This window comes from Xenopus laevis, chromosome 3L, assembly GCF_017654675.1.
Source record: "Xenopus laevis strain J_2021 chromosome 3L, Xenopus_laevis_v10.1, whole genome shotgun sequence".
In the NCBI taxonomy this organism is placed as follows: domain Eukaryota; kingdom Metazoa; phylum Chordata; class Amphibia; order Anura; family Pipidae; genus Xenopus; species Xenopus laevis.
The window spans coordinates 90,658,916-90,671,497 of record NC_054375.1 but is presented as its reverse complement, the minus strand read 5'-3'; positions in this window follow the sequence as shown (position 1 = coordinate 90,671,497).

The following is a 12,582-nucleotide window of genomic DNA, read 5'->3' as shown; positions in this document are numbered from 1 at the left end:
TCTTTAGTTTTGATAAGTGACTTAAGGGTTAATTCACAAGGTTGGCTTGGCTATATGTCACCCATTCATAACAGAGTAATGAGTGATAATGGCTGCTTGACAGAACATGTTGAGTAATGCCCAACAAATATCATTGTCCAGTTACTGTTTTATAATCAAACTGCATCTGTTTTTAGTCTGGAAATGTAGGGAAGTTAATGTTTGTAGTGTTAGTGCCCTGCATATCAATCTGTGTGGCAAACGATCATGTTCTTTAATGATTCCAGCCTAGTGTCCTTACATTTATGGCCATTTCTTTATGTTGTTCTATATACCGACAGATCAGTCTTATGACTGTCAGTTCCTTTATAATATCTCTACCTGTATGGCTGACTTAAAAAAGCGTTTTAAATATACTTGGATGTATCCCAACTGGCCCCACTGATATTCTCTTTCAATGTGAGCATTATGGATCTACGGAAACAGAAATTTTTTTAGGGCACGTAGCACTTTCTATAATTCAGGGTTGCAGAGTTCTTTCTATCATTATTTTATAATAATATGCATTATTGAATTGCTAATTCTAAACATCTTTTCGATTGGCCTTAATTTTTTCTTTTTTATAGTTTTTAAATTATTTTCTGACTGTTTCAAGCTTTAAAATGAGGTATCTGACCCCATCTAAAAACGCTCTGTAAGGCCACAAATGTATATTTATTGTTACTTTTTATTACTCATCTTTCTATTCAGGACCTCTCCTATTCATATTCCAGTCATTTATTCATATCAGTGCATGGTTGCTCAAAAAACCCAAATAATAATAATAATAATAATAAAAAAAAAGAAAACCAATTGCAAATCTCCTATTTTGTTGTGTAACTACTTTTAGGTGTCCTAAACTTGGGAATACTGTAAATATTATTCTTAAATATATATATTGAATAGGTCAGTACCTATTACTTGCTCCCTAGCAGTCGTAGGGTCTGTTTCCCCTGTAGTTGCTCCCCTGTTTTAAATAAAATGCTATTTGAGTATTTGACAGGGATTAATAGTTTAACATTATTGCTCCATTAAATTAATAGTACCCATTTAGGCTAAGGGTTATACTCATAAAGCAAAGTAACAGTATAGACTTCACCGATGACTAAGGTACCACAAAGAAGTCCTAGAAGGTGAGTCAGAGACAAGGTTGAAAAGGTAACTGAACCTCAGGAAATCCAAGTTCCTCTGGAACTTCCATACTTTCTAGAGGGAAACCATAGATCAAAAGGAGGCTCCGAGGGTTAAAGGAAGCAGAAGGAAATGTCTCAGAGCAAATCATCCAGTGAAAGGAGTGACTCAGGCATCATTTGTTGGTGGTCATAAAGGCACGTGCCCCCACATAAATTTGATCCTTACTTAAAGCAACATGGCTTTTATATATCAGCACAGGCATTGTCATTTTTAGAAGATGAATCATTTCCAGTCAGGAATAGCTGCACTCAATGGAATGAGGGTTGTGAAATCCGTGTTTACTTCAGGCTTCTTCAGTGGGTGACTAACAGAGCAGCGTCCAAATTATTATCAGAATGAAATCTGTCATCAGGGCTCTCAGGAAAATATTATTAGCCTTTGGGTATTCGCGAGGAAGGCAGAACTGGTAAGGACCTCTTTCTGTACTATGCACCTTCCTTTGTATTTTTCTGCATGTTAACTTTTCAGTAGGGAACGTTTGTGTCTAGATAAGGTATACTTACTGTAAAATGTGCCTGGTGACGCTCTCTCGGCAGACACAGCGTAGGTATAAACACATGTTAAGGAGGAAACATGATACTTTGTGTGTGAGTCTGGGAAGCTTCTTACTGGATTTATGGAGCACAGAAGTCAGTCATAGATGACAGAAAGGCTGTGTTGAACAAGTTCAGATTGAAACAGGCTTAAAATGACAAAGAGCATATATTCTTTAAATTGTTATGCATTGTCCCTATGTAGAGATATGTGGCAGCCATCCAGATGTTGTGGAGTTGCTTTTCTAAGCATCCAATCAGTAGCTGAATGTGGATTTCATGGAGATGTAGTGTAACAACAGCTGGGGTGCAAGTTGGATGCCTCCTGATCTGACATATTTGTGTGTGTTTTTTATCCAGTATGCAAATGCAATTGAATTTGTATGTATGTTTGAAAGGTATTACAAGGATGACTGCTAGATGGGACTTTATTAGTCTGAAGGTCCTGAAAGAGAATGCATCAGTTTCTTTCTTGGAAGAGGCAGTACTGGCAGTTACACTTCAGTTTCCTGTGCTCTTGAAGCCTTTACAATGTTCACTGCAAATGTGAGTAGGTGGAACCTCTTGCTTAAGTAAGAGCGTGTTGCGAAATCTTTGGCTCATGTGTTTCTAACCCAGCTCCCTGCAGTCACGGATTGGAAAGCTGGAGCTTATAAACATACAGCAGAGCCCTGAGAACACTTTTCTGTGGAACTAGGATATAGAACTGGAGAGAGATGGAAGGCATAACTTCCCTGGCTGCAAAGCAAAATTAGATTTATTTTGTACCTCAGAGTTTTATATACAGATCATTTATATATCATATATACATCTATAATTTTTTTTAATGTTCTTTTCTTTTTTTTCTTATAAAAGCCAGACATGCTTCTAAAGTCCCAGAACAATCTATTAAAAGGGACTGTCAAAAACATTTTTAAAAAATCTTTTCTTGGGATGGCAGACAGCATCCTAGGAACAAGATGCAATCATTCCAACCAAATGTTCTACTCCTACTGTGTTTGTTCTCAACAATGGCATGGTTTTTTCTTCTGGATTTAATTCACTTTTGGACTTGTTTTCTACAGAGAGAACAAGATGATGACAAAGCGACTGAGTTTCGAGGAACTAGATAGGATCTAATTGTGGTTTGCCTTATTGAGGAGGAGACAGAGTACAGAAAAGGACAGCGGGGCTCATCAGGGAAGCATTTGTTGCACATGTTCTGCAGTCAAGCACTTTCATTTCTCCTCAACACCAATTAGATGTCCCCACTGGTAAAGTGAAAGAGGTAAGTGTATATCAAATGGTCTACTCCTAAAGGTAACGATGTTGCGTTAATGTCCTTCTTCCACTGTTTGTAACGCTTTGTCGTACTCAGCCTGTATGACTTTATACACAAAAACAAATGAAGTAATTATGTATTATGCACACTTTTCATTTGGTTATGTATGTATAGTGCTTGCACAAAGCTCCTTCCGCTTTAGTTAACATTTTGATTGTAAAGTAACCTAGGAAGTTTAGAAATCAAAACAATCTCACCCTCCAAATTTATTTAAATGACATTTACTGAATCTGTAACAAATGCTGTGGTAGATAGATATCCTAACATGCTTGCTAGCAGTATTGCTGGGACTATATTTACATTTAATTGTAAATTCTAGTACTCATTTCAACAGCTAGGATTGAGAGTTTCAAGAGGTACAACTTTGCAAACTGCAAGTGATTTACAATAGAAACCACCTGTATTAAAGCAGAGAATGCTATAAAATCTTTATTGATTTAGTAACATTGCTTCCACTGTCTGTTAGTGTTGCACAATGTGCAATGTGTTAGGGGCCTCACATGGCTAATCAGTAGGGCCATTCATATTTTGTGTTGGTGATAACACAAAAGCATCCCTTTGATTAAAATAAAGATACTTACTTTTTCTTTTGTAAATCTTTTAGAAACCATGTGCAGTTTGTGTACAGCATGGTAGCTGTCCGATCAGTAAGGGCAGAGACACACACTGCTATTTCGGGAAATTAGTCGCCCATCGACAAATCGCTTCATCTTCAGGCGACTAATCTCCCCAAACTCGGATCGCTTCGGCTTTCCGAAATTGGCCAATGTTTCCTCGTGACGCGACTTCGGAAAATGAAGTGTTCCGAGTGCCACCCCGCTGGCGATTTACATTCTAGCTGGCGGGAAGGCAGTTCGGGGAGATTAGTCGCCCCCGAAGAATAAGTGATTTGTCCATGGGCGACTAATCTCCCTGAAATAGCAGCGTGTGTCTCTGCCCTAAATGTCTTTAGCAGTTGTTACTGAATGGAGCAATGTTCCTTTATGCATGCATACAAACAGTTCTAGGCACACCTTAAAATCTGTGCTGCAGTTACCAACTGGAACCAATAACTAATGCTTTACTTAATTATTCACTGGGTGCATGTCATTTTAGTGTGTGCAGGAACAATATGATATGGTGCCCTAGGAGTAACATTTCAAAGCAGGTGGTATATACAACTCAGCTCAGGCAGCAAAATGTTTCTCCTGGTAACTTTAAGAGCTAGATTTCCATTTTTAAAACCAGGCTCCTGGTTGAGAATCGCCCTTGTCCTGGCTGGTGATCTGACATGGGGTAACATAGCAAACTCCAACTCCATTGTGAAGCTCTGCAGTTACACTGCCAGTGCAGGGGGCCTAGCGACTATTCAGAGCAGGCACTGATGTGGTTTAGACAGGGACAGAGGGAAGAATAGATTAGAATACAGCCAATTTCTTGGGTTTCTGACAGGTTTATTTCCACATGATGAAATTAATGTTAGAGGCCTATTTACTAACTTCCAAGGTTGAGGAAAAATGCACAAGCGTATTTATTTATTTAACAAAAAAACGCAACAGAATATTCCCATGTGCGTTTCAGCTAGAATCACATTGTTCCATTGATTTTAATGAGGGTAGAACTCGAATGTTTTAATGAACTGGGAAAATAAAATTGTTATAGGCTATTCCCATTGACTTTTGTTGAACCTCACCAGCTTTTACATGCCGAGTTTATTTCTGGTTGCTTTTCACAGGTTTTTCCTTTTATTTGGAGGGGCTACCTGCATTGGCAATTTACCCCTCTTGACATCACCAATTTGTGGTGAGCTTTAAAAGGGCTTGGGAGGAAATACTTTGCTCTCTACTAAGTTTTAGAGAGAGACTTTACAACCTTTTTAAAGGGGAACTATAGCTTAACTAAAGAAGTAGGGTAGAAATGTTGTACATTATGTTTTGGAGTTCTATACCGGTCAACCACAGCCTTTTAACAGTAAAGATCTGTGCCCACAAAAATACCACTGAAGCTCCCCATCTTCGTTTCTGCTGATTCACTGCACATTCTATGTGCTGGTGTCAGTTACTGAATTTAGGCGCAGACAATATACTTAAGATATATATATATAATATAAATGTCACAGTATAAGGTTGATTAGTAAATAATCAGTAATGATTGGTATATTGCAACTCAGAAACCAGCACAATTTGCATCCGAATTTAATAATCAGCCCTGTAGCATCAGCTTATATGACAAGCAAACCTCATTTTCTGCTTGATGATTTGCAACAACCCCTAAACTTAGCTTCTCAGCAGCTGCTCAAACCACAATGAGCATGTGCGTGCCACAAACATTCCTAGAACAAATCCAAGATGGAAAACTCCTGTGACAACTTTAAAAGAGAAGGAAACTTTTTTGCAAAAAAACCCATACCCCCCACCCCACGTAGACCCTCCTCCCGGCAGGCTAACTACACCCCGTCTAATTCCGTGCATGCGCAGTTGTCTCAAACCGGCAAACTGCTTTAACTGCGCATGTGCAGAAACACCGATCTCCCAGTCAGCTTACCAAGGACGCAGAAGATGGATGCGTGCAACTCCGCTGGAAGAATCTGCAACAAGGGGTGAGTATGGGGCATTTCCCCGGGGGGGGGGGGTAGCTAGCCTGGGGGAAAGATGGAGGGGGGTCTACGTGGGGTGGGGCTACGGGTTTTTTTGCTAAAGGGTTTCCTTCTCCTTTAAAGGACTGGATCATTACTACTTATAAAGATGCTGAACCTTTAGGCTGGTTCAATAAGTGATGTATATAAAATATGGCATTTTCGGGCATATTAATTTTTAGGGTTTAGTTCACCTTTAAACATAAACTGGTTTACAAATCAGAGATAAGGTGCAGGGATTATGGTCTACACCTGGAGCCTCTTATCGTCAACAGGTAAAGTTCGATTCATCATGTAGCCAAGGGAGTGCCAACAGATTCATTCAGTGAACATGTGTTATAATTGGATGTTCCATTCCTGCATCCTAAAAATCTATTTGACCTCTCATTAAACTAAAACAACCCACACAGGTAGAAAATTACAGATTGTGTGTCGATGCCTTAGGAAAAATGACTTCTGGGAAAGGAGTTTTATTGTGTGCTATTATGTGGGAGGTACTACTTCAACTGTAATGTACAATAGTTTAGATTGCCAATGCCATACACACTATGCATTAAAATTTTCTACATACCTGTAATTCTTTTAATATGGTGCATGTTAGTTCAAGGGCAGATAGTTTATGTCATAAAGTAAAATGAAAGACACAAATCTTTGTTTTACAGACCTAACTTACAAACATGAAGTAGCTGTATAATTCAGAATTCCTTTGCTTTAAGCACTTACTTCCTTGCCTGCTTTATAATTTTATTTGTAAAAATGGTGAGCATTGCATACCTTTGGAACAGTTTTGGAACATTAGAATGTTGGATACATTACTAAAATCTATATGATTTGAGACTGGAGTATTACAATGTCATATTGATTCATTTAGTACAGTTTACTATATAGAAATAACTGCATTTATAAAGTTCCAAAGTCCTTTCTGTCTCCAGGATATCCAGGAAGTAAGTGAGAGCTCTGGTGTTACTTGTTTGAACATAGACACAAACAACTAATGTTGTAGTTAGTGCCAAGCGTGGGTGCTGAGGTCAGAGGCAACTTGATTATAGTAGTTGCTACGTGGGTGTAATAAACTAAAGAAAAGGAAAGGGTGTGGAGAAATGTTTGATACCAAGGAAAAAATACTTTTCTAGTAGGAGCTGTGATAGTTCCCTACTGTACCAATGTAAAAGAGGTTGTATTTAAAAGACATATAGGGTCATTTACTTACTGCAAGTGCTGTTGTGGTCCTACATAAATTTGCAGCAATTGTTAAAAAAAAATTAAATTCATTACAGGTACTCTAAGAACATCTTCCCCTCACAAGCGCAATGATTCTGAAAGTATGGGGAAAAGACCCTCTGCATAGTGGGTAAAAAAAACTGTGTCAATTGCATTCAAAATTGCATTTTGCACACTGTGGGTCAGTAAGTAAATTACCCCTTTTCTTCATCTTAAAAGCAAACCTCCTTTTTCTAATTGAAATGGATGCCCTTGCTTTTGATGAAAGGATCTACTAGTGAAAAAAAGAGAATTTATTACATGGTCCCCCATTTCTATTTTTACATAGTTATAATATCTCCCCTTTAGCGTCTCTTTTACAATGTAAATAATTCCAAATTGGCCAGTCTTTCTTCATAACTGAGATTTCCATATCATTTAGGCGCCCTTCTTTGGACTTACTCTGTTTCAGGAATATGCTTTTTGAGTAATGGAGACTTGTACTGCATATTTATGGCAAGGACTTACCAGTGTTTTGTAAAGGCAAAAAATTACCTTCTCCAACCATGAATTTATACCCACTTTAATAAGTCAATCCCAGATGGTCCTACATTTATCAAATTGAATCAAATCAGCTACTTACTCATCCAGATCTTGCTGCAAGGATGCCACATCCTGGACAGAATGTATTGGTTTGCAAAGTTTTGTGTCACCTGGAAATATTATTATTATTATTATTATCATTATTATTAACATGTATTTATATAGCACCAACATATTACGTAGCACTGTTGAAAAACATTTTGCTGCTACCCTTTTTCTTCAGGGTCCAGGATATTGGACTGACCATTGCACCAAACAAAACGTTATTCAAATGAAGCTGCCAACTCTTAGGGGCAAATTCATCAAGGGTCGAATTTCGAGGGGTTAAATCCCTCGAAATCGACTGGGGAATAGAATCGAATAGAATCGAATAGGCAATTCGGGCGAATTTACGCGCTGGCGAATAGTCGAATTGGCGACTATTCGCCAGGCGAATAGGCGCTCGATCGAATATTCGATCGAAGGATTTTCATTTGATCGAATGCCTTTTTATTCGACCAAAAACTTGGAAAACAAGCCTATGGGACTTTCCCATAGGCTTTTAAAGCAATTCGGTAGGTTTTAGGTGGCGAAGTAGGCAGTCGAAGTATTTTTAAAAGAGACAGTACTTCGACTATCGAATGGGCGAATAGTCGCAGCGTTTTTGTGCTCAATCCAGTACTTCGACTATCGAATGGGCGAATAGTCGCAGCGTTTTTGTGCTCGATCCAGTACTTCGACTATCGAATGGCGAATAGTCGCAGCGTTTTTGCGCTCGATCTATTCGAACCATTCTACTCAGGCGAATTTACGCCAATTCGATAGTCGAGGAGCACAAAAATTCAAAGTTTTTTTACTTCGAATCCTTCACTCGAAGTTAGTGAATTGGCCCCTTAAAGTGACAGCAACAACTTCTGTTAAACTGCTCTATATGAAATATATTGATAGATTCAGTTTTGAAGGAGTGACAAAGTTTTTTTTTTTTTATATCTTTATTGTGTTCATATCAAAGTGAGTTTTTTACTAGGGAAGAACCTTGAGTGTTGCGAAAAGCTGTTAATCTAACTATAGATTAAAGAATGTTGTCTGACCAATAGTACAAGTATAAATTAGTGGCTTAATAATAAAGAAGGGTTCTGTATTTAATGTATGTAGGTTTACACAGCACTTTAAAAGGCTGTAAAATTGGAATGTATTACTGAACATTTTTATGCACTCCTTATTCCATTCTGTAATATATAATTTTGCAGATAAAGTCCATTTGTCCTAACCATCATGAAGTTGTTTGCATTTATCTAACAATTAAGATCATTTATGGCATCTATTATGTTTCTGGCATCCCAAATAATAGACCTGTATACCTATGTCATGTTTTTTTTATTTTATTTGGACCAAAAATAGTCCTCTGTGGAATTATTGGTGGGTCCCCATGAGTACATATTTTAAGACAATAGTAATTGAAATTAGGAGATGCGGACTATTATTTTGCTTATAACACAAGTTGGAATTCCCCTAGAAATACTGTTGTTCACATATCTGGGTTATTTTTGCTATAAGCTTGTTTTAGACTTCAGTTAGAGACAATAATGGGAAAAGTTAAATAAACAGAAAGTCTGTATCTGTACCAGCAGCACAGATCATGTTCTGTGAATCAGCAAAAATAAGATGGGGGGCATCATCAGAGGCACAGATCTTCCCTGCTAAATAATTGTAGGCCCCTTGGACTGGTACAGAACTTAAAACCATGATGTTCAGCATTTTCTAGCTTGCTTTGTTGTTAAGCTTTAGTTCTCCTGTAAGCATTATACACAGGAATTGCACAAACTCACTTACTTTTAGGTTGCCAAAGCAACCATTGACGCCAGACAACTGCAGGGACCTAGCTCAATTCAATTTATAACACACACTTCATAACTGCTTATGTTAAGACAAAACATCTGCTGCTAAATATATCAGAGGAGTGATCCTATCTCTTGGCAAAACACGTATCAGATAAAAATCTACAAATATGATAAAATGACTTGTCAGGGAGTCAGATATGATGGTTCTTCAGGGTCAGTTCACCAGAGACCTAATTATATATATATATATATATATATATATTTTTTTTTTTTTTTTTTTTTTCTTTTTTTTTAATAAATAGGTTAATTTGAGGTTGGGTTTATGAAAACTTTTTTTTTTGTTTTTTTTTTGCTCCTCGTTTGTGCTGAATTTAGTCCTTAATGTCATGCCAGACTGAATCATGGGGTCAACCTCAAGACTGTGCAAGTGTACAAAATTCTCAAGACCTCCTTGTACGACTGTACCACCCCTTTTCTCCTGCTGTTAAAAATATATAGACTTTGGTACCCCAAGGCAGCCATACCCTCCAGTGATACAGATATCTAACTGTTCTCTGGCCGTGCTGTCTTCTCAACAAGTGCCAGAAAGGGAAACTACCATTGATATAAACATGGCCTCATACTGTAGTGGGTGGTTAATACAGTAGAACCCCCATTTTATGTTTTTCAGGGGACCAGGAAAAAATGGTGTAAAATCAGGGAAATGTATTATGCATAAAACATATATAGGTTGGACCACTAAACTACAATGTAAAATGAGGGAAAACTTAAAATCAGGGGATGTAAAATTGAGGTTTCTCTGTAGTTATTTCTTGTGAATATGAGTTTCTTTCTGTAAACAAACTTAACCATGTTGTTTGTTGTATTTTTGATGAAACCGAGAGGCTACATGTTTGCTATTAAACTCATAGCTTCCTTAAAGCTCTGTTATCTGTCACTTGTGAGATGTAATTCAGGAAATCCTTTGTTATCACCCATCATCAAAATTAACTTGCCAGATTTCCAACTGGAAAAAAATGTAATAAATGTTATTTAACATGTCCACTAAGTGAACATTTGTGGTGAATATAAACAAATTGGCAGCTGATTGCATTGCCTAGAGACTGATCTTGTGACATTCCACCTATATAAGGTGAAGTGTCCACAATATCTGCAAAGTGTGCTCTGACTTCACTTTTTACAAATGAATGTAGAAACAGGCAAACTGGGTTATGAGCAATGTTCCCTGTAATTTTTTATTTTCCAGTAGTGGTCTTTAAGCAAGGAAACTTTGGGTGATGTTGGTAAAATGAAGCTCCGCATTTGTTTTACCTCCGGTGATTTACATTATCACAAGCGGAGAAGCATTTAGAGGAGATTAGTCACCCGCAAAAGAGATTTATTGGTGGAGACATCTCCTAGTGTGTCATTGTCCTAATGCACATTGTTCTGTGTTTAAAGGGGTTGGTCGGTTCAAATAGGTGTTTGATGATTATTATATTGATGATTTGTTGGAGAAGAAGGAATCCATCTAGAGAGATACAGGGGCAAAACGCAAAAGCTGATTGCACAATTCTACCATGTTGAAAAAAATTTATTTTCTGAAAGCGCGTGTGAAGTACTTTGCTTTTGTTCTTCGATGAACCCCAAAACTTGCAGTGTTGGATCTTTGTTATTTCTGGTGAAACATTTTTTATTACATTAGTAATAAACCTCCAAAGTATCTAGAGTTTTTCCTGGTCATTTCAAGAACTTGCAAAAAAAAGAAAAAAACTGCTTTTCATGCTGTACAATTAGAAATTCACCAGTGCCACTGAATGTTTTGGTTGTACATTAGTGTTTTGCCTGAGTCCTGTAGGTGTGGACTGTGCTTGCACACTTTAATCTTACCATGTCTAAAATGGTTTCTCTATGACAGTGGATCTTGTAGTCCACCCTTTTTCTCCTGCCTGTTCAGGCAGGAGATGACACGATCTGAATTGTCTGGCACCAAGGCATTTGAAGCTTTTATTACAAGCAAAATGCATTTTTGTTTTAGTCTATGGAATGTTACAAGATTGTGTGGGTCAGGTTCTAAGGTGTGTCATATATAAGACAATTATGTATTTGTATTTATTAAAATTCTTCACATACTTAATAGGTGTTGCTGGTGTAACCAACCTTTAAAGTCTTGGCTCTTACTAACAGGGTCGGACTGGAGCCTTGGGGGCCCACCGGGGCTGCAAAATGAAGGGCCCTCCTGGAAGTCCCTGGGGGCCCCCTCCCAACGGCTAAACTCCTGCCGCGGGCATGTACAAGAAATGGGCGGAAAAACATTGCGACGCACTTACATGCGTGAAAAACGCTGCACAGCAGCTTGTCAGCCGGGGGAGCAGGTCTGGCCCGGTGGGGGCCCAGCTTTTTTTTTCCCGGTGTCCTGTCGACCCAGTCCGACCCTGTTTACTAATGTAGTTCCTGTACTATTCATTGCAGGTCAAAATAAATAGGTACTACTTGCCAACAATCAGACTGGCATTACCAAATGGTTATAACAGTGTTTATATCTTTATTGTGGCTGTCCTGATTCACATTATTACAGTTTATACTGAGAGAATTTTCAGTTAAAGGTGTGGTTCACCTTTAAGTAAAGTTTTAGTATGTTATAGAATGGCCAATTCTAAGCACGATCAAGATCTAGTTAAAGAAATACTGTAGCCCAGTTTTGGACCCTGTGAGGTGCTGGGAATAGGTGCATACAGTAGGTGCCCCACTTTATGGTACCCCAATTTTACAATTCCCAAAGGACAGCATCAAAATGGCGTGTAAAAAAAAGATGCCACAAAAAACAGAGCATTTGGTTTTTAGATAGGGTCAGTGAAGAAGGTAAATAATTCAAAAACTATAAAAAAAAATAAAGACCAATTGAAAGTTGGCCATTCTATAACATACTAAAAGTGGAACCACCCCTTTAAAACTGCAGTGATCTTCAGTTGTTCAGGAGCTTAACATGTGCAGGTCATAATGCAAGTTTGACAACATCCTCAGCAAAACCTAAGGGATTTCCTTTGCATGTAGAGACATGTTTAAGCGAAAACTAAGGGCCTGCAGCATATTAGTCACTTTTAGTTACCACACTAAGTATCAGCCATGCATATGCAGTAATTAAAGGAGTTGTTCACCTTCCAAACACCCTTTTTCAGTTCAAGTTGGTTTCAGATTGAAATCAGAAATAAATTCTTTCCATGCTTTAATTTTGTTACTGTTTATTTAAGGGCACCTATCATAGCCAAAATCAAACACATATTAACAATCTGATCAGTA